General features: G+C 48.6%; 1 long non-coding RNA gene across 8 annotated transcripts in view; it reads left to right on the top strand.

Annotated features, from left to right (window-relative positions):
- Nucleotides 1-5,403: 5,403 nt before the first annotated feature.
- LOC135304227 (uncharacterized) overlaps nucleotides 5,404-18,927 on the top strand; it is a 31,815-nt gene continuing 18,291 nt past the window's right edge. For 2 of the 8 annotated variants that reach the window (XR_010365639.1, XR_010365638.1), the window contains exons 1-4: nucleotides 5,404-5,574; nucleotides 5,804-6,079; nucleotides 14,349-14,420; nucleotides 16,290-16,416. This is a non-coding gene — a long non-coding RNA (uncharacterized LOC135304227). Of the gene's footprint in view, nucleotides 5,575-5,800; nucleotides 6,080-6,503; nucleotides 6,583-14,348; nucleotides 14,421-16,289; nucleotides 16,417-16,585; nucleotides 17,001-17,069; nucleotides 18,090-18,927 lie in introns of those variants that run through there. The other 6 variants (XR_010365637.1, XR_010365640.1, XR_010365641.1 and 3 more) reach the window with 6 other exon arrangements.

The raw sequence follows: 18,927 nt of genomic DNA, 5'->3' as shown, positions 1-18,927 counted from the left end.
ATTCTGTCAGCATAAAAGTCTCCTTCTTGAGCTGCAGTGCAGGGTAAGTGCGGACTTAACCTTCCCCACTTCCCAGCTCTCCACACCCAGTGCCAAGGCAGCCACTCATTTTCTGTCTCCTGCTCAAGCTGCTCAAGCTCTCCATCACCTGCTCATTCCTTCCCTCCATCTGCAAGTGGGGAATTTCTGAGTCAGCAGAGTGCTGTCCTGCAGTCCTTGCTCACCATCCCAGTGAAGCTGCAGCTCTCACTGAAGCTGAGGAGGGTGCTGTAAGCTTTTAGGGCTAAAACAAAACCTGCTGCAGGGCTAGAGCTTCTCACTGGTTCCTGTGTGCCTCAAATGAGGCTCTGTCCAAGAACTCCTCGCCGTGAGGTCTCTCTGTGACTGGGTTGAGGTGGGGCTGTAGGAGGTGGTTTTATTCCTGAAAATAAAAGCTGCCCATTCATTCTGCCCACAGAAGTGGATCCTGCTCCACGTTCTGCTGTTTTCTTCTCTCCTTCCCTTCCCAGCCCCTGTGCCTCCTCCCTCCCCTGAATTTCACCATCCCCAGTGCCAGTGTTGCTGGGTGCTTTCACCTTCATGTGTTTACATCACAAAGACTCAGAGAAAAAGGTTTTCCTGAGTAGGAAGCAGAGCTCTGGTTTTATCATAACCATTAATAAAGCAATTAATTAGGTCTGTGCGCTATGAAATTCGAAGACCTTTGGTAGGTCATGCTCAGAAGTACATGTCTTTTGTATTAGTGAGGCGATAAAATTCAGATGGAAATGAGAAATGTTTCCTGCTCTTTACATGGAATGTGGAAAAAAATACGCCAGAATTTTACTGGTTTACTAAAGGGAATATGTCAGAGGGACTGTTCCTCCTCTGTGCTTTTGACTGTCAGAAAAGCATGCAATATTACATTTTTTCAGTGAAAAAAAAGCAGGTTTAAGGTATAAAAATGCTGTTTATTTATGAGAAGTGTAGAATTTTGTCCAAGCCTCAGTCGTGGAAGGGGCAGCAGGCTGGGTGGAGCAGTAAATGCAGTGCAGGGATGGACTCTGACACTCTCCAGGCTCTGGTGTCTGGCCTTGCTGCTCCTGTGGAGGGACAGGGAGGAGAGTGGCGGTGTCTGGCCTTCCTATCAATTAGGATCAAAGCCACCTAGCTGGCTGAGATGTGCTTCCTCTGAATCCTCATTTTGGGTTTCTGTCATGCTTCTTTAATCTCCTACAAAGTTACATTTCCATGAAACAAAAAAATTTCCATTTTTCCTGCTTATTTTTGTTAAGTGGAAAGTCTCCTTAATGATGTTTTTTTGGATTCAGAAGCTCCTCATCTAGGTCAGCATTTTCAGAATGCCACTTTCCCAGTTGTTACATCGCTACGCCTCAAATCCCTAATTCTAAACAATGAAAGTCTTGGAACAGTTCTTGCTTTCCTTTAATTTCCTTCCTTCTGAGAGCTGAATTTTTCCTCTCATCACGGTCTCCATCCCAGCTTCAACTCATTTATCAATTTATAAGTCTCGCTTCTTCCAGAATAGTTTTTCAGATACGTATTTTTAGATGAGAGCTGTTCCATCTTTCCAAAATGATCACTTCAAGCTCAGCCACTGGAGCTGAGACATACAATATTTAAATTATTATTTATAGTACAGGAACATGTGGAGACTTTCATTAAAGATAAGGCATTAGCCTTGTGCCTTGATGAGTGAAGGCACAGTGAGTGATGGTCCCTACTCTGAGCTGTTTGCACTCTTCAGCCTGGGTGGACTTGCTGGCAAAATTTAAGGAGAAATTTAACCCAAACACATCCCTAATTCTTTTGATTCCTCAGCTAGTACCAGCTCATGATCTGTCAGGCTTCAGCAGAGCTTGGTGCATTTCTGGCCTGAAAGAAACCTTTCTACTTGGATTACCATTTATAGCTCCAATTTTTTCACTAAGTGGTGTAAATTAGTTCTGTGTGACTTGATGGATTCTCTCCCTCCCCCTTGACAACAGTGATAAAAGATCTGACCCCTTTCTGGATGTTTGTAAAACCAGACATACAAAATCTAATTTGTTTAGGGCTGAGCTTTTAATTGCTTCACCATCACAACGTGAAACCAAACACTTTAGCAATCTTGGGGATTGATGGACTGATTTATAATAAGAGACTTGACCCAAGAGGGGTTATCAGCTTTGGATGTAGCAAAATAAATCTTTTGGGATTTGTCAGGACATTGGTACAGACTTGTGTGGGGCAGGGATTTGGGGTGCAGCTCCTGAACCCTGCTCTGGCTGCTGATGGAATGCCCCACTGAAATGGTCTTGAGGCCAGGGCTGCACGCTGCAGCAGAGAAATAGAGCTGAACAACCAGGCCAGGCTCTGCCCTGCTCCCAGGTGTCCAAAAACCAGGCTGTGCTCTCTGACCCCACAGCAGGATGAAACCCCTGCAGGTCTGAGGGGCTTTGCTAAGAATTAGGATTGCAAAACAAACCCAGTGCTTATGTGCAGAGTATTCCTGGTCTTAAACTACCTCTAATTAATTTGGGGCTTTTTGCCCTGGCCCACAGGTCACAGGGCCTTCTTTATCCTTTCTGAGGTAGCACTGCTTTAGCCTTCTGCATGTGCTGATTAGTATCCAGTCAGACTAATTCTTTTTTCCCCAGAGAAATCCCCTGTGTTTTACTCATAAATAAAAAAGGAAAGGAAGAAACATTCTTGATGGTATTTTTGCAATTTGACTTTGCCTTCAGAATAGATCTGCACACATACAGCACTTGTCGTCCCTAAAACTTACATTTTGAAAGTTCTTTGAAGATCTAAATTACAGATCTTTCATATGAAAACTTAATGAAGGACTCTAAACAAAATAAAATAGAAATGATGACATGAAAGAGCCTTCTTATGGCTTCAATAACAAGATAAACAGTTTAATATTCCACATACTGCATTAAAAATAACAGCTGGGCTCTGTGGAGATGAATCCCCCAACTCAGCTACGCTGTTCCCACATTACCCCAGCACAGGTTGGTGGCTCTCCCTCACTTGCCACCTCCTCTGGCCCCCAGAAATGCTGAAGGCAGCCAACACCTGATCAGTTTTAGCAGACACCACTTTTAACAAACACAGAATAAAGTGCCATTACCAGCTCCCCCTCAGTACCCCCAAGTGATAGACACATTCTGTATTGACAGCCTCCAATTTTAATGAGCTATTGCTGTTCCAGACCATATTGATTGGGCTTTTTTTCCCCTCTTCCTCCAATTCAGCGAGAGGAAACAAGAACCAGCATTTCATTAAAAGGAGACTTTGTCCAGTGTTTCATATTTCATGAACGCTTGTGAGTGAACACATCCCATAAAATAACCAATTAATTCAGCCTGCTAAGACCCAGGCTGAAAACTACACCACTACATTAACAGAAGCCCAGGGAGGTTTAACATTTCCTCCTGTACAAAAAGTTCCCAAACATTATTTTCATCCACATCCCCTGATTCCCTTCACTTTCTACCTCCTGGCTTTCCTGACAGCTTCTGCTGTGTTTGTTGTTGTGTGTGACTATTCTACCATGCTGTTTGCAGCTCAGGGTGCTTCAGATGCAATCCCCGTTTTTCTCTGAGTGGTTTTTGTTATTGTTGCTTTTGACAACATCGCAGATTGAAGTCTAGAGTGACCAAAAGAGCAGGGGAAGGAGTAACCTGCAATAATGATTTGCAAATTGTGTTAATTTCATAGTGGGATTCTGCTTTTTGATAGGATTTAATGCGTAATGAGCTCCTGAGACGTTATTTTTGCTTCAAAGCTTTGCTGAGTACTAGATCCTATTAAATTCTTGCAGTGAACACACCAAAAAATACTTTGAGCTAATTTTAATAATTTTTAATTGAAGGAATATTTTTATTCCAATTTGAATATTCAAGCTGTTCAAAAGTTAACACATTCTCAAAGTACTCATCAGTCTTTTCTTCCCATAAAATCTTTTTTTAGGTAGCCTGTGATTTTTGGGGAGGGGGGCAGGTTTTTTTGTCTCAGGTTTGTTTTTCAGACCCAATTGAAGCAAATTTAGGCATATTTTGCTATTTATTTCTTTTTAAGTGCCTGCATGCTGCAGCCTAATCTCCATTCTTTTTATTGCTGTTTTATAGTCTACCATTATTGTTTGTTTCCTTTGCGTTTTCCTAAAAGCAGGAACAAAACCCAAATTTCCCTGCTAGTCCTTTCTTGTGTGGTAGCAGGAGCTGGGTTTGTGTGCGTGTGTCACGCTCAGTAACATATGTATTTCCTTGTTAGCAGGGTTGTTCTATTACATTAAATCTCAGGGATTCCAGCAGAGCCTGGCATCCCAGGCTGCAAAACAACTCACAGGAGCCCAAAGAGCATCCAAACCTGCACACACGGGCAGGGGTGTGTGAGTGCCACGCTCCAGGGGGAGGAGAGGCACCCAGGGGGGCAGGGACCTGCTTCTGCCTTCCCAAAACCCTGGAGATGGCTCCTGCAGCCACGAGACTCTGGTTTATCCTCTCGCCCTCAGTGCCCTCCCAAATCCCAGGGGAGGCTGAGACAGAGCAGCCCTGCAGTGTCTGTGGCACGGCTGTGCCCGCTTCAGGCTGTGCCAGGGCACGGGGCTGGGCCAGCTGAGCCCCTGACCCGCTGGCCACTCTGGCCTGGGGGCTCTGGGGAGCTTCTGACCCCACAGCTCTGCCTGCAGGGCTTTGGGGCTGGCAGGGGCTGGGGGAGCTGCTGTGGGACCCCGGCTTGCCTGGCCTTTCCTCAGGGGTGAGTGCAGGCAGGCACTGGGCACACAGGTGGGTGCAGCTGGGCACACAGGTGGGTGCAGACACTCTGGGCACACAGGTGAGTGCAGGCACTCTGGGCACACAGGTGAGTGCAGACACTCTGGGCACACAGGAGAGTGCAGGCACTCTGGGCACACAGGTGAGTGCAGGCACTCTGGGCACACAGGTGAGTGCAGCTGGGCACACAGGTGAGTGCAGGCACTCTGGGCACACAGGTGAGTGCAGCTGGGCACACAGGTGAGTGCAGGCACTCTGGGCACACAGGTGAGTGCAGACAGACACTGGGCACACAGGTGAGTGCAGCTGGGCACACAGGTGAGTGCAGGCACTCTGGGCACACAGGTGAGTGCAGACAGACACTAGGCACACAGGTGAGTGCAGGCACTCTGGGCACACAGGTGAGTACAGCTGGGCACTGGGCACACAGGTGAGTGCAGCTGGGCACACAGGTGAGTGCAGACACTCTGGGCACACAGGTGAGTGCAGCTGGGCACACAGGTGAGTGCAGACACTCTGGGCACACAGGTGAGTGCAGACAGACACTGGGCACACAGGTGAGTGCAGACACTCTGGGCACACAGGTGAGCTGTGGCCTGAGCTGTGAGCACCCAGGGCTTTGCTGTGCTGCCCTGGCTCTGCTCACAGTGCACCAGCCAGGGGCTCTTCATTAGTGCTAAATGAGTGACCCTAATGAGTCCTTCCACCTCCGTGTCAGTTTTTAGGAATCAGAGGCAGATGGTTTAAGAGCTCTGGGATGTTTGGGGTGACCTTGGGGAGGTCTAACTGCAACGCAAAATTGCAAATGGTGAGTGCAGTAAGCAGATTAAGAGTCTGGCTCTCTGGCAAATCTCAAGACCTAGTCTTATGTTGCTATTTTTCCCCTATGGCAAACTTACAGATTTCACAATGACTTTGCTGTAGCAGTGACTTGAAAATTATAGTGAGTGAGTGTTCCCTTTTTAAATAATGGATTATGAGGCAAAGATTAATTTTTGCTCAATTTCCACACTAATTCAGTGCCTTGCTGCCAGCAGGAGCACAAAGAAGGACATGAATTCACAGTGCTCTCCTCTCTCTCGGGGCTGTCACATGCCTTTGTTGGATGGGGCTGTTTGCAGTGAGGTGCTGTCACTCACATCTGGTGCCTGCTCAACCGTGGGGCTTTGACACCTCCTGGAACATCCTTTGGTTCTTGTCAGCAGTGAAGAGCTCAGCCCCTTCCCAGCCTGATCTGGGCTGCTCTGAAGGAAACCAGTGGGCAGAAGGTCACACACAACAACCAGAGACAGCCACCACTCTGCAGCTGCCAGGTACCTCTTGTTTTTCAGGCCAGTTGAAAAAGCAGGGCAGAGGGAGAGAGAGGGAGAAGGAAACAGAGAAAGACAGGCAGCTGAGAAGAGGTGAAACCAGAAATGCTGTGTCCCAGAGGCATTTATCAGCCCAAATGAAATGGAAACAGCGAAAGGGAAACACTGCTTTGCTTTTCTCAAAATTGTATTTCCAGTTGAATGAGTTGAAAAGAAAATATCCTTTCCTTTTCCTGCGATTTTGAGAGATCTGTTTGCTAAGTCTGCAGGCTTAGTGGGAGAGACAAGGAGTATTTATTTTCTGTATACGTTGGTAATTTATGAGGTTGCTATAAATGCAGAGTTTATGGAAGTAAAATCAGGCCATGAAATAAAAAGGATTTTATTCAAATATCCCAGCTTATTAATTCTTTCTAATTCTTCACAGAGGTGGAGATGAGTGAGGATGCACACACGGTTTACTGAATATTAAGAGGGAGAAGATCCAGTAAAAGTAGCAAATGCAGGTATAATTTAAAAATAGAAAAAGATGAAAGATAAGTGAATTTTATTAGGGATTGAAATATAATTGAATTTTCCTTTTCCTATTTTGCCATCAAAGATGGCAGAAAGAAGTTTAGCATTGTGGGAAAGGGTCTTGCATTGCTAACAAACCTGTGCAAAGTGGCTGTACCTTCCTGTGCAGCGGGGTGTGACTGAAGGGATGTAAATGCAGCTCTTATCTGTGCCACATGAAGGGGTGGAGAGGAGATTTAGAGCCTTGAGCAAGAAAGAAGATGGCACAATAACTTTCACTGGGATTTAGTGCTCCACCAAGAGCAGAAATGGGGCGAACACCTCCCTTGGTATGAGTGGCATTAAGTGTCTGTTCCACTGAGTGTCCCTCACGAGCCTGGCTGTGTGATGGGCTGTTGGCCTGCCTTCACCTCCAGACATGTCCAGGAGCACGAAGAGATGGGGAAGGCTCCCACTAGGTGCTGTGCTGGGAGATGCACAGGCACAGAGAGGTGCTGCTGGGCTGTCAGAGTCCCAGGCTAAGGTGCTGGACCTCAGAGCCCCCCCAGCTCTCAGAAACCTCTCCTCTCCCATGCTTTCTGGGAGGAAGGAGGCAGCAAAGCACGAACCCTTAGTGGCAGCAGGCTCTCCCTGGGCTCACAGCTCCCCAGGGGCTGCTTTCCCCTGCAGCTTGGACTGGAAGGGGAGAGCACGTCAGGTGTGCTGAGTGCAGGTGCACTGGAAGCTGGAGCAGCCTGACAGGTGACACTGACCTCACAGAGAGGGCATTTGCAGGCCTTCACCAAACCAAGGCTTTGGAGGAACGCAGATGCCCAAGGAGCACCTCCTGTCCTGCAGAGCCAGAGGCCCTGCACTGCCTTCTCCCACCCCTCTCCAGGTTTGTACATGGCTCTGTTCAGTATTTGGCAGCTGTCGTGGGGTGTCTGCCTCCCCTGAGCTGCCCCTCCATCCTGGGCACCAGTGTGCAGACACATCCTTGGTGGATCCGTGCCTGGCTGAGGGAGCTGCTGGCAGCAGAGTCACCACCAGTCCCGTGGGATAGGGGCAGGAGCTAAGATCTGCTTCCTCCAGTTAAAACGGGCAGGAAATTAAATTAGGGGGGGGCTCTGCAGCCAAGGCAAGTGGCACAAAATGAGGGAAAGGCACAAAATGAGGAAAAGGTCACTGTGATGGGCATCAGCCTGCTTTGCACCTTGGCATCTCCTGGCCTTGCTGTGACCCCAGCCCCTGCAGCTCTGGCAGAGCCCACCCTGGAGTGATGGCAGAGGAGCAGCTGTGCCCCCAGAGCTGGAGGGATGACACAGAGCAGCTTCACAGGGCAGGGGGACTGGCACTGTGTGCTCAAACCGTGGCACAGAGGGCTTGAAGAGAGACTGGCTCTGGAGTTCCCAGTGCCGTGGCACTCCACGGGGCTGGGCTGGGGCTGTGATGGTGAGATGAGATGAGATGAGCTGAGCTGCACTTCACACAGTGCAGGAGTGCAGGAGCAGTGTGGCAGTTAGGGGAACTTTGGTGTCTTTTTTTGGAATGCTTTTGATAGCCGAGGTGGCATCTGACCTTCTGCATTTGAGATCTGATGGCTCAGGGACCTCCAGCTGTAATATTGGCCATCAGTCCCTACTCTCACATACAGAACTAGTGCCAGGCTCAGAAAAACCTCAGAGAAAGCTCTGAGAAGCAATTCCCATTGTTGCATTCACTAAAACTTCTGGGCCCCCAAGGTATACAAGGGAGTGTCTGAGTTGTAAGTATCAAAAGAAATTAATTATTCTATATTATAATTAAGTCTTTTTTAATTAGCTGAATAATTGGAATTTTTCTTGCGTTACAATGCAGGTTTTCACATAGCCAGATAATCTGAAACTTTAGAGGGATTTACCTGAGAAATTGCTCGCATCCACAATTGTCTTTTAATACTGTATAAAGTAGTAAATAAGGGTTCTGAGGTGGCTGCAAGAAAGGCAGCTCTCTTTAAAAGAAGTCTGTCAAGCCCAACTTGTCCCTCAAAATGTATGTTTTGTAAAAGCCTTCAGAAAATGTTGGGTCGAACTGTTTTAGTGTTATTGTGAGGAAATCAATATTTCCCTGCAGCCTTTGCAGCCCCCAAATTGTAGCATGTTGTTTGTGCAGGAGAAGCTGAAAGTGAAACTGCCTGAAAATGAGAGTGAAGCAAACTGGCCTGTTTCTATAATTTGCCTTAGAAGTCCCCAAGGTAAACAAAACAACACACTTGAGCAGTCAAAACTGAAATGTTCTCCTCATGCAAACACCCGAATTGGAGGATGCTGGTGGCATTCTGGGAGGGGTTTTTCTTTTCTTTCAGCCTTTTCCTGCTTGCCTCCCCTTCCCCATCTCCTCATGGGCCACGCAGCAGATCTTCCAGGTTTGTCCTCCACAGGAGCACCAGGGAGGTGGTGCAGGGTCCCCGTGTGCTCCAGCACTGCAGTCGGTGATCTCCTGCAGTTCCCCACCAGGGGAGAAGAGAGAACCTTTTCCCACTGCTCTGACCTGCAGCAGTCAGGGCACCAGGCAGAGGTGGGGCAGCAGCTCCGTGTCGTGGGCACCTTTGGGAGCCTGGGGCTGGCAGAGGTGCAGGCAGCATCCCAGGTGTCCCTGAGCCCTGCTGTGACCTCTCTCACGTGACACGGGTGTGCCCTAACCCTCTGTAGGGTTGGGATTTGGACAGGTGGTGCCAGGAGGGGCAGTTTCTTGTCTTGGGTACCGTGGCTGTAGGCTGGTGTTCGCTGTTGCTGTAACCAAGCTCAGAAAGGAGCCACGTTGATTTGGTGAGTTTGGCTGGGACCTCTGTCAACCAAATTAAAAGGGAGACTCCAGGAGACACATGGCTTGCTCCCAGACACACCAGTGTGGATGCACCAGCTTTACAGTCCTGTGTGTTCACCTGTCTCAGACAGACAAAAAAGATGAAGCCGGTTTGTTTTTGAGAACAGGAGGAGATCAGGAGAGCAAAGGACCAGAGGAAAGCAAATGCTGTGCTGACTGGCAAAGAGACTGCTCTCTTTGTGTTCTTTGTGCTTGACTGAAACGTCTTCACAGGATTCTTTCCCTCTAATCTGGAAATAATTCTGATTTATTTTCAGCCCTCTATGAAGAGGAGTCACGCAGCAGCGGCTGGCGGCGGGCGGCTGCGTGGAAGCCTCAGTGTGCTTCCAGGGGGCTGCTGCCTTCCTCACTTGGCACTGCAGTCAATTATTGTGTTTTCAATTATATATAAAAGGCAATGATGGAGGTTTTCAGCTTTTATAGCACCACAAATCACAGAGTCCTTCTCTGTACAGGCGGCAGCGCTGCCACAGTGAGCGCGGGGCATCGCGGCTCCCCTTGCAGAGGGAGCAGCACCTTCAGGGACCCCCAGACTGCAAAAGGGACACCCGGGGAGGGCAAACCTTCGCAGGCAGCTGCTCCTCTGCAGGGCTCTCCAGCCAGCAGCCCCTGGCTGACAGACAGGGCCAGGCATTGTGACCCTTGGGAGGGCAGGGAGATTATTTCTGTGTGCTTCACATGGGCAACAGCACTGTAAGGAGCTGTGCAGCTCGTGTGGGCAAGGAAGGGTTAAGGTGAGGACAGCATTGGTGACAAGGGTCATGGCACAGAGAGTGACACTGGCTGCAGCACTTTTTGGGGTGTTTATTCTCTTGCCAGCTCAAAGTTACTGGGTAGAGGTGAAGAGAGTATGCTGGGAAACTGTTGGGAACAGGGATCTGTTTCACAGAATGATCCTTTCATTGTACATAATAGATATTATTATTATTATTATTATTATTATTATTATTATTATTATTATTATTATTATATATTTGCAAAGTTTGTCCTGGTATCAAAGGGCTTGGACTGGCAGATCAGGAGTGTTTGTCTTTGAAACCAGGCAATATAAGGAAAGAACCAAGGCTGTAATAGGGCATGAACAATCCTCAGTAGCAGAAGATGCCAGCTACCATGCAGGGATCTGAAAAGGACTCACCACTGCCAGGCTTGCTCTTGACTTTGGCATTTGGGTACCTTAATGCACATTTAAATGCCCCACAATGGTCTGGTGCAAGGGCTGCAGTGGCACTTGTCAGCTTCTCCAGTGGCCTTTAGTGGAAGAGGTATTAGCCAAGCCATTTTCATTTGCTCTGCTGGAGGGGAAGGGGTGTCTGAGTGCATCTCAGGCTGCATTTCACCTGTGGCAGACTGGTGGTGAGGCAGCAGTCAGGTCCAAGAGCGGGGCTGGGAGAGGCTGAGCGGGCAGGAGCAGAAATCAAATCATTGCCACACGGAGTGAACAAAACACCTGAATGCTGAGGCTCCAGTGAGAAAGCAAGGGAGAAATATAAACACAGGCTGTCAGCCAAACTGGATGTGTTGGCTGCACTACAAACTGGGGAAGGAGAAGTGATCCTGGTGACTGGGTGAAGGTATTTGGGATGGTCCTGTTTCACCCAGAACTCACCCTGGACCCCTGTGCTCCTTTGCAGGGTAAGGATGCAGGCAAGGAGGGTCCCCCCATAGTAAAGAAAGCTCTTAGTTCAGGGAGACAGGGACCAGAGAGGCCACTGAGAGACTCAGCTAACTGCAGCTGGCTACCAGTGAAGGCTGGTTTTGAGCCTAAACTGGAAGAAAAAAAAAGAGAAAAAAAAGGAGAAAAAAAGCCATTCCTAGAAAATGTCTCCTGGTGTATGTGCTGCCCTGATGCTGGGGGATAATGAACTGGAATTCAGAATTTTCTGGGTGTCAGGCATGACAGGGGGACCTAGGAATGCTGCTGACATAAATTAGGGGCAGGGGTTCAAGGATGTGCCAGGAGGACTGGAAGGATTCTCTGGAAAGAAAAGGAACTTAGAAGTTCTTAGGCAAAGCAGTTGGTACCAGCAATGATTGCTTTCATGGATCAGGGTCCAGAGGACAAACAAACCCAAAGCTGGGGGGGAGGAGAGGGCCCTTGACTGTCCTGCAGTGTGTGGCTGTCTGCCCACAGGAAGGCAGAGGGTATCCTGTCTGGGCTGGATAAATCTTGGAAATGGCATTTGAAGCAGAAATGAAATAGGGTTTGGAGGGAGCTAGAGCCTGGGAGAAGATCTGGCAAGATGGAATATAAAATCCATTAGTGTCTTAATGCATAAATTGGCAGAACTGTACAACAGCAATGAAAAACAAGCTACCAGAGCCCAAGCTGTTATTAGATTCTGGTGCCTCAGTGACTATGGAAATTCGTATTGTGCAAGAGTCAGGGTGCCCATAAGGTGCCCCAACAGCCACGGGTGTTCAGGGGTCTCCTGTGGTGCAGGGAGAGCCTCAGCTCTGCCCCACACACACTCCAGTGCAAACTGCTCACTGGAGAGTGTGCCTGAGGGTTTTTGCATTCAGCATCATGTTCAGGATAAAAAATGGGCTTTTCAGCAGCCTGTTCCTTAAACAAAACAGGTGAGTTTAGATCTGACTAACAGTGCAAGTGTAATACAGAAATAGAAAGACTCATAATTACCTTGCCTACAAAATGATGTTTTCCTGTAAGGGCTCCTGAAATAGTCAGAAGAGCTTGGGATGAGGGTCAGTTACCTTTCTGCAAGTATAAGCCTGAGATAAGTTGGAGTATGGGAAGATTAATGCCTTTGCTTTAATAGCAGGGCTTGATCCAAGACTGCAGAAAAGCTGTGAGAACCCAGGCGAGCCCAGAGAGCCTGGTGGATCCAGGAGTGCCAGGGCAATGACCCAGGGTGGGTAATTCCCCTGTGGGGCTGGCATTACAGGGAAATAGAAAGATGCATCTGACTGCGGATTTCAGAGCATTAAATGCTGTAACTCTGCAAACATCACCTCTTCTTGTTAAAGTGCCAGAAATTACAGCTGCACTAGTACAAGGAGATAAGTGGGTTTTGGCCATAGATCTAGAAAATGCATATTTCTTCAGCTCTTTAGCAGAGAAATGTTGGTAAAAGTTTGGGGTTTATAGTTCAGGAGGGGAAAAAAAATATTTCAGTTGAGTTCCTCAAGGATTTCACAAGCTCCTGTGATCTGTCACATACACATCACCCAAATGTGGGAGAAATTAGCCCGCAGGAAGTGTGTGACATCAGACGTGGCTCACACCTGAACTGGGTAGATGCTGAAGAACAAGTGTGTCAGCAGACTGGAAGATTTGGCTGCAATCCAGGAGGGAGGGTGGAAAGTCAACAGACAAAAGGTTCAATTAGTGCAACAAGAGGTAAAATATTTAGGAGCAATACGAGGTATTGAAGGCCAGGCTCCTGATAAACAGAGTGTGGAATTAATTCCAAAGCTGCCCAGCCCCACTGCTCTGCCTAGCTGAGAGCACTGTACACACTTAATTGTATGCAGGATTTTATTCTGATGCTCACTGAAGTGAGTCATCCTCCAGCTAAGCTTTTAGAGCAAAGCAGGCAGTGGGAGCAGGGTGTAGAAAGCAGGCAGCTCAGTCGAGCCGAAGCCAGCCTAGCCCGAGCTGCAGTGCTGGGCTGCCTGGACCCACGAAGCCTCCTCATGCATGGTTTGCCTCTGTCAGCCAGGGAAAAAAGTGCCAGTTTGGCACAGAAAAGAAAGATACCGTGTTCCAGCCTATTGTCTGTGCATCTCAAATCTTATTGACACCGCAACTCCTTGTCAAAAGGAATGAGTATATTTAGTCTCGGAATCAGAAAAATTGGATTATCCCGTTGGAGGGCGGCCAATGGCACAACACCCTGGCCATGCTTCCTTGAAATAGAGCGTGTTCAGCACAGCACAGGATGGTGCCCGTGGAGCCCTGGGCTGGCAGCACAGCCCTTGGTGGGTGACTGGGACAGGGGGGCTGCAGCAGGACACGGGGCACCAGCAGCTCTGCTCATGCAGGGTGCTGAGCTGAGTCCCTGCAGCCTCCCGCTGTGCAGTGGCCTGTGCAGGTTTAATTGCCCTGTCAGAACGGATCCACGTGAAGCAGAAATGTGCTGTACAGGTGGCTGGGGCTGCGCAGAGCGAGGCTGGCACAAGATGTGCGTGCAGAGAGGAGCAGGAGGCGGCGGGCAGGGCTCGCCTCGCTCACTACAAGTGGCAGCAATCCCACAGGCATTGTCAGCTGTGCCTCCCCACGGGCTGAGCCAGCCACCAGGAAGGATTGCATTTTGCTGAACAAGTTTTTTGCCCGTCTAGTTACAAAGTGGTGACTGCACGGAGCAGAATGCCCACAAACCTCAGGATGTGATGGATTTAGCTTCCAAAGGAAGCTTTGAGGAGGTTAGTACAGGTGGGAGGCAGAAAGTAGGATGTGGTGTTCCCATCTGAATGACTCCACAAGCAGCTACAGTCTGCCATGATTCTGTTCCTTTTAAGACCTTGACACGAAGTGGGATATGACTCTGAGAGAATTGGTGGTTAAAAACTTCCTTATCAGATGAATAGCAACTGAAGGGTCTCACAGATTAATGAATAAAGGGATCTGACAAACGACTGCAGGATAATCAACAAATAGCTGAGCAATTAGGGCAAAATGTTCATGGAATAGATAAAAGGCAGAAAATGGTAAATAATCAACATGAAGAATGGTGAGCAGGGGTTCAGGTAGTACATCATGGGCTCCCAGTGAAGAGCACACCTGGGGCTCTGAGTGGGATGGATCTGGCACTAGCACAAATCAAGGCATTTCCGTTGTTTATTAGTTCAAGTAAGTTCTGACAATGTCAGGCAGCTTCATCAATCACAGCCAAAGCTTTGGAAAGGAGAAAAACACTAAGCCATAACAAAAGTTGTCTTTACTTTCCAGGTGACAGAAAGGAGTGAGTGTTAGCCATTACCAGGGCTGGATCAGCACAGAGACATGGATCTGCTGTGGTGGGTAAGAACAGCTCTTCCAGCTGCATTGTACATGACTTTTACTGAAGCTGGGCATGTGGTTGAGTGCTGTTGGGTTTTTTTGTTGTGCCCACTGCATGCAGTGGTGGTGCCTGTGTTTCACCCTGGAGCTGTCAGGGATGTTCCACATCCTCTGCTCCCTGTGGGAGCACAGCCCCTGCTGCTCAGTGGGATAAAGGCAGTTTGGTGCAGTTTGGTGGGAGCTGGGAGCAGCGTGGGCTGGGCTGGAGCTCTCTCCTGTGAGGTGTCCAAGCCCCCCATCATCCACAGCTGGACATGTTCAGGGATGGCTTAGAGCTGCATCAGCCCCACTTTCCCAGAGCCACTCGTGCTCTGCTGTGGCTGGAAGGAAAGCCCAGCAGTTTGAAAGCCCTTATGTTTTATTTCCTTTCCTCTTCCCTCCCTTTCGCAGCCCCATCCACTTCAATTTAAAAGTAGTGTGTTCCCCTTTCCTGAGAGGCCAGCGTGTGTCTGGCAGGCAGTGTAGACACAGCCATGCACTATTGTTCCTGTCACCTCCAATCACACAGCCATCACCATCATGCTAAATCCCTTCCTCCCACCTGCATTCCTCTGGATCACATCCTCCCTCAGTCTCCATCTCCTGCCCTCCCAGCCCGTGCAAGCAGCTGAGCAGGGAGAGCTGCCTTGTTATGGTGGAGGGGCTTTTTCCTGTCGGGAACTTGTTTGTTCTGCCATGAGCTAGGATCTCTTGAGAGAAAGCAAGCTAAAAATCTTTGAGCAGCCTCTTCTGTTCTGCCCTCCTGGTGCCAGTTGAAAATGAGAAGAAAAGGGTGGGGGGGAAGATTAAAAAAATAAAGAAAAGAAGAAGCTCTTCAAAAAGGAAGACTCTTCCAGAGCCCAAACAATCAATGGGACAATAGGAGATGAGGATTGCACTCTGCTCCATGCCTGGGAGCTGGCTCTGAAGTGGCCTGGGTGATGAGCTGAAAAGCCCCCTGCTCGCTGCAGACAAAGCTGGGCAGAGGGCAGAGGGCAGAGGTAAAACCAGCTGGGACCCTCTAATCAGGCCCACGCTGGGGCTGGTGGCACTGCCAGGGCTGGTGACAGCGGGCAGGAGTGACCCCGAGCCCCCAGCCCCCATTCCACAGCCCACGGGTGGCTGCAGCAAAGACACCTGGCACTGCACAGCTTCACCTGTGACCTCTTTCTGCTGGGCACCAAAAACACAGAGCGCCGGAGTCAAGGATCATCAGCTGACGAGGCACAACTGCCTTGTGCTTCTGTTTCTCCTGTGAGCATCAGCTGCTTGGGAGGCAGGGTTTGTAATCCTTCCTGTGTGCAGGACAGGCTTCTGTGGAGCTTGGGAACAAATTATTGCAGAACTGCAGCGGTTTGGGCAGCTCCAGCTGCAGCTCCTCATGCCGTCACTCCTCTCCTGCCCAGAGGCTGAGCCAGTGGGCCCCAGAGAATCTGTAGGGTTGTCAGCCCATCTCTTCCCAAATTTTTGGTGAAGAAGGATTTGCAGACACCAGGGACCAAAAGAAATCCATTCCCACCCCTAAGTGAACTCCCTGGCTGTGCTGCACAAGCCAAGGGGCTTTGGGAAGGTCACCTGCCTCAGCAGGGGAAACAAAAGATGGATCTGTACCTCTGTAATTTATTTTTTTCTAGGCAAGCTAAAGAAAATTTGATAGAAAAAATGTATGGTTTGAAACCTAAAGAGTCAAGGGTCCATTTGGTAGATTTTCTTTTAAGTTTTGAGCTTTCTGGGTGTTATTTTATTATTTTATTTGGTGGTTGGATTTTTTTTTTCTTTTTTTTTTTTTGCATTAGAAGTAGTGTCAGTTGTCAAACAAGACTCCAGATTGATTTGGTTTTTCATGTCTAGCTTTCAACACCCTCAAAGGCATCTAATTGTTCAGGACAGAGTGAGTATCTGCACTTACAGAAATCAAGGCTGGAGTGGAACTCCCCTGAAAGCCAGGCACCGGGAAGCCAAGATTAGTTTTCAGAAAGTAAGTGGTTTTCATTTTTTGGTTCTCAAGGACTCTTTCAAGGGCCAAGCAGATGGCTGGGAGATCTACAGAATGGAAACCTGCACTTCTAATGGGGACACAGAAGTGTCTGTGGAGGGGGTTGTTTGTTTGGGGCTTCTTTTTGCTAAATTGCCTTTTTGTTTGACAGCAATTTGCACTATTTATGCAGCTGGAATGCCACTGCATTTTGATGTGGACTCTCCCTTTTCTACAAAGGACTGAGAAAATTGCCACACAAATTCTAGGAGCTTCCCAGCAGCTCTGAGGCATCACCAGCAGAGCCATTTCCAACGTACAAATACCAGGGCACGCAACAGAAGAAAAGCAGAGTTCAGTCCCAAAAGCAGCTCTGGCTCCGCTCTCAGGGGCTCTCATGGAAGGGTGGGCTTGTGCTGAGGGCCTCAGCTGCTTTCTCAGAGCTCTGGGGGCTGTGCTGGCCTTTTGGCAGTGGTGACTGCCTGGGAGAGCTCCTGTCCCCAGCAGTGGCAGCACAGGGCACAGGTGTCCCCATGTCCCCAGCCCTGAGCTGCCCAGCCCGCTGCCCCCAGGGCCTGGCAGACCTTCCCTGTGTTTGCACCTCGCTGAATTGAGGCTAATGTCTTATTTCTCTGTCCTCTCCACATCATTCCCAGGGTGACGCACTGGAGCCTGCCTGGACACGTCCCTGGGTGAGGAACCTGCTGAGGAACCCACCCTGTGAGGCCAGGGGGCACCAGGACTGCCCCAGGGAGGCACAGGAACCCTGCACGGGCACACAGGGCTCAGGGCTGGAGAATTCACTCCTCTCTCACCCTCTGGGCTGAGCAAACTGGCACAAGGAAATAGTGCTGATCCTGCACCCGCAGAGGGAAACTGAGGCACAGCTCCTGTCTCAGGAGCTGCAGGTGTTCCCCTGAGCCCACCCAGCCCGGCTTGCACTGGAGCAGTGCACAGACACCCCCTCATGTTTGCATCTCTTTGCTGTGTGCCTGTCCCACTCGTTTCCCTTGCTAGCCTGTCACAACCATTACTAAAATATGCTTATCTCATATATGCAAATAGCAGGATATTTATAAGATTCTTTGAAATTTCCATAATTGTGCTGTAAAAAAAAAAAAAAATCTCTTTGCTTATCTCACAAAGTGTTGTAAGCACAGTGTTACTTTTATTGAAATCCAAAAATCACTCGGCAAAATAAGAATAGTTAGAAAACTGTCAGATTTTTATATTTTTGAAATAGAAGGGAAAGAAAGTGAGCAAACCAGGCTTTATTATTTTAAATTAGAAACCTTAATGCTCACCAAAAAGGATATAAACTGTAAATGTATTTTAGCAGTTCCTAGAGAAAAAGGGAGAGGTTTTAATAATAACACTGTGTGCTCCTATATCATTTTCATTAGAAAAATCTTGGAGCACTTTCAGCTTATTAAAGAATGGAATGCCTCAGAAGGCTCTTGGGAGGTACTAGAGAAAAGTAAAGTAACAAATATAAATCCACATTATTCTCCATCCTGTGGTTACCTGGAGCTTCCCAGCCCGCCCTGGGATGCCCAGCTCCCTGTCCCCCCTGGCAGGGACAGGAGCTGCCCCTGCCACTCTCGGGGCCCCTCTGCTCCTTTTGTGGGTGAGTGAGCCAGCACAGGGAAGGAGTTTCCCAAATCCCATGTCCTGCCCCGTGGGGACACACCAGGAGCTCTGCAGGGTTCCTGTGCCTCCCTGGGGCAGTCCTGGTGCTCCCTGGCCTCACAGGGTGGGTTCCTCAGCAGGTTCCTCTCACAGGGACGTGCCCAGGCAGGCTCCAGTGAATCACCCTGGGAATGATGTGGAGAGGACAGAAAAATAAGATATTAGCCTCAATTTAGCAAGAGTCATAAAATGTTCACTGGAACAACAAAAGGAGGAAGAGAGCCTGTAAAGGTAGGGGGTATTCCCTGGTCTGATGAAGAAAATAATATTAAAAACTCCCCAGTGTTTAATTTCAGGAAATCCAATAGACTGAACCAGTGCCCAGAAGAGGAACAGCATGTTAACATATCTTAGATAAACAGGAGCCAAGTTGTTACCCTGACAGGAAAACGAGAGAGCCCATCAGTGCAGTGGGGGAGAATAATAAATTAAAAACCAGATGGTTCAAAGATGTGATTGCGTCTTCAGCTTCAGCAGGAAGAGGGAAGGGGAATTCATATGTATTGCAGGCAGGCCAGGAACACAAAAGCTTGGAAAAAACACAAGAACAGGAGAGGCAGGCTCATCAGAATGAAATTAATTAAAAGAGCAGGACCTCAAGTTATTTTAGGCCCCAGTGGTAGAAACACCAGAATTCCAAGCTCCATTCTTCATTTATACATAAAGTTTCCTATTTCATCCATGCTCAAAAAAGGACCTCTTCCTTTCTGAGCTAGATAGTGAGTCAAGGCAGATGGGAATTATTCTGAGCTTGGAGAAAACAAAGAAGCACAAATTAATGGCTTACTGGCAGAAAGGCAGTTTAAAGCATTTTGCCAAAGCACA

This window comes from Passer domesticus, chromosome 7 (assembly GCF_036417665.1).
Source record: "Passer domesticus isolate bPasDom1 chromosome 7, bPasDom1.hap1, whole genome shotgun sequence".
NCBI classification, from domain to species: domain Eukaryota; kingdom Metazoa; phylum Chordata; class Aves; order Passeriformes; family Passeridae; genus Passer; species Passer domesticus.
The sequence above is the reverse complement of the archived record's forward strand: the minus strand, read 5'-3'. Positions and strand labels throughout refer to the sequence as shown.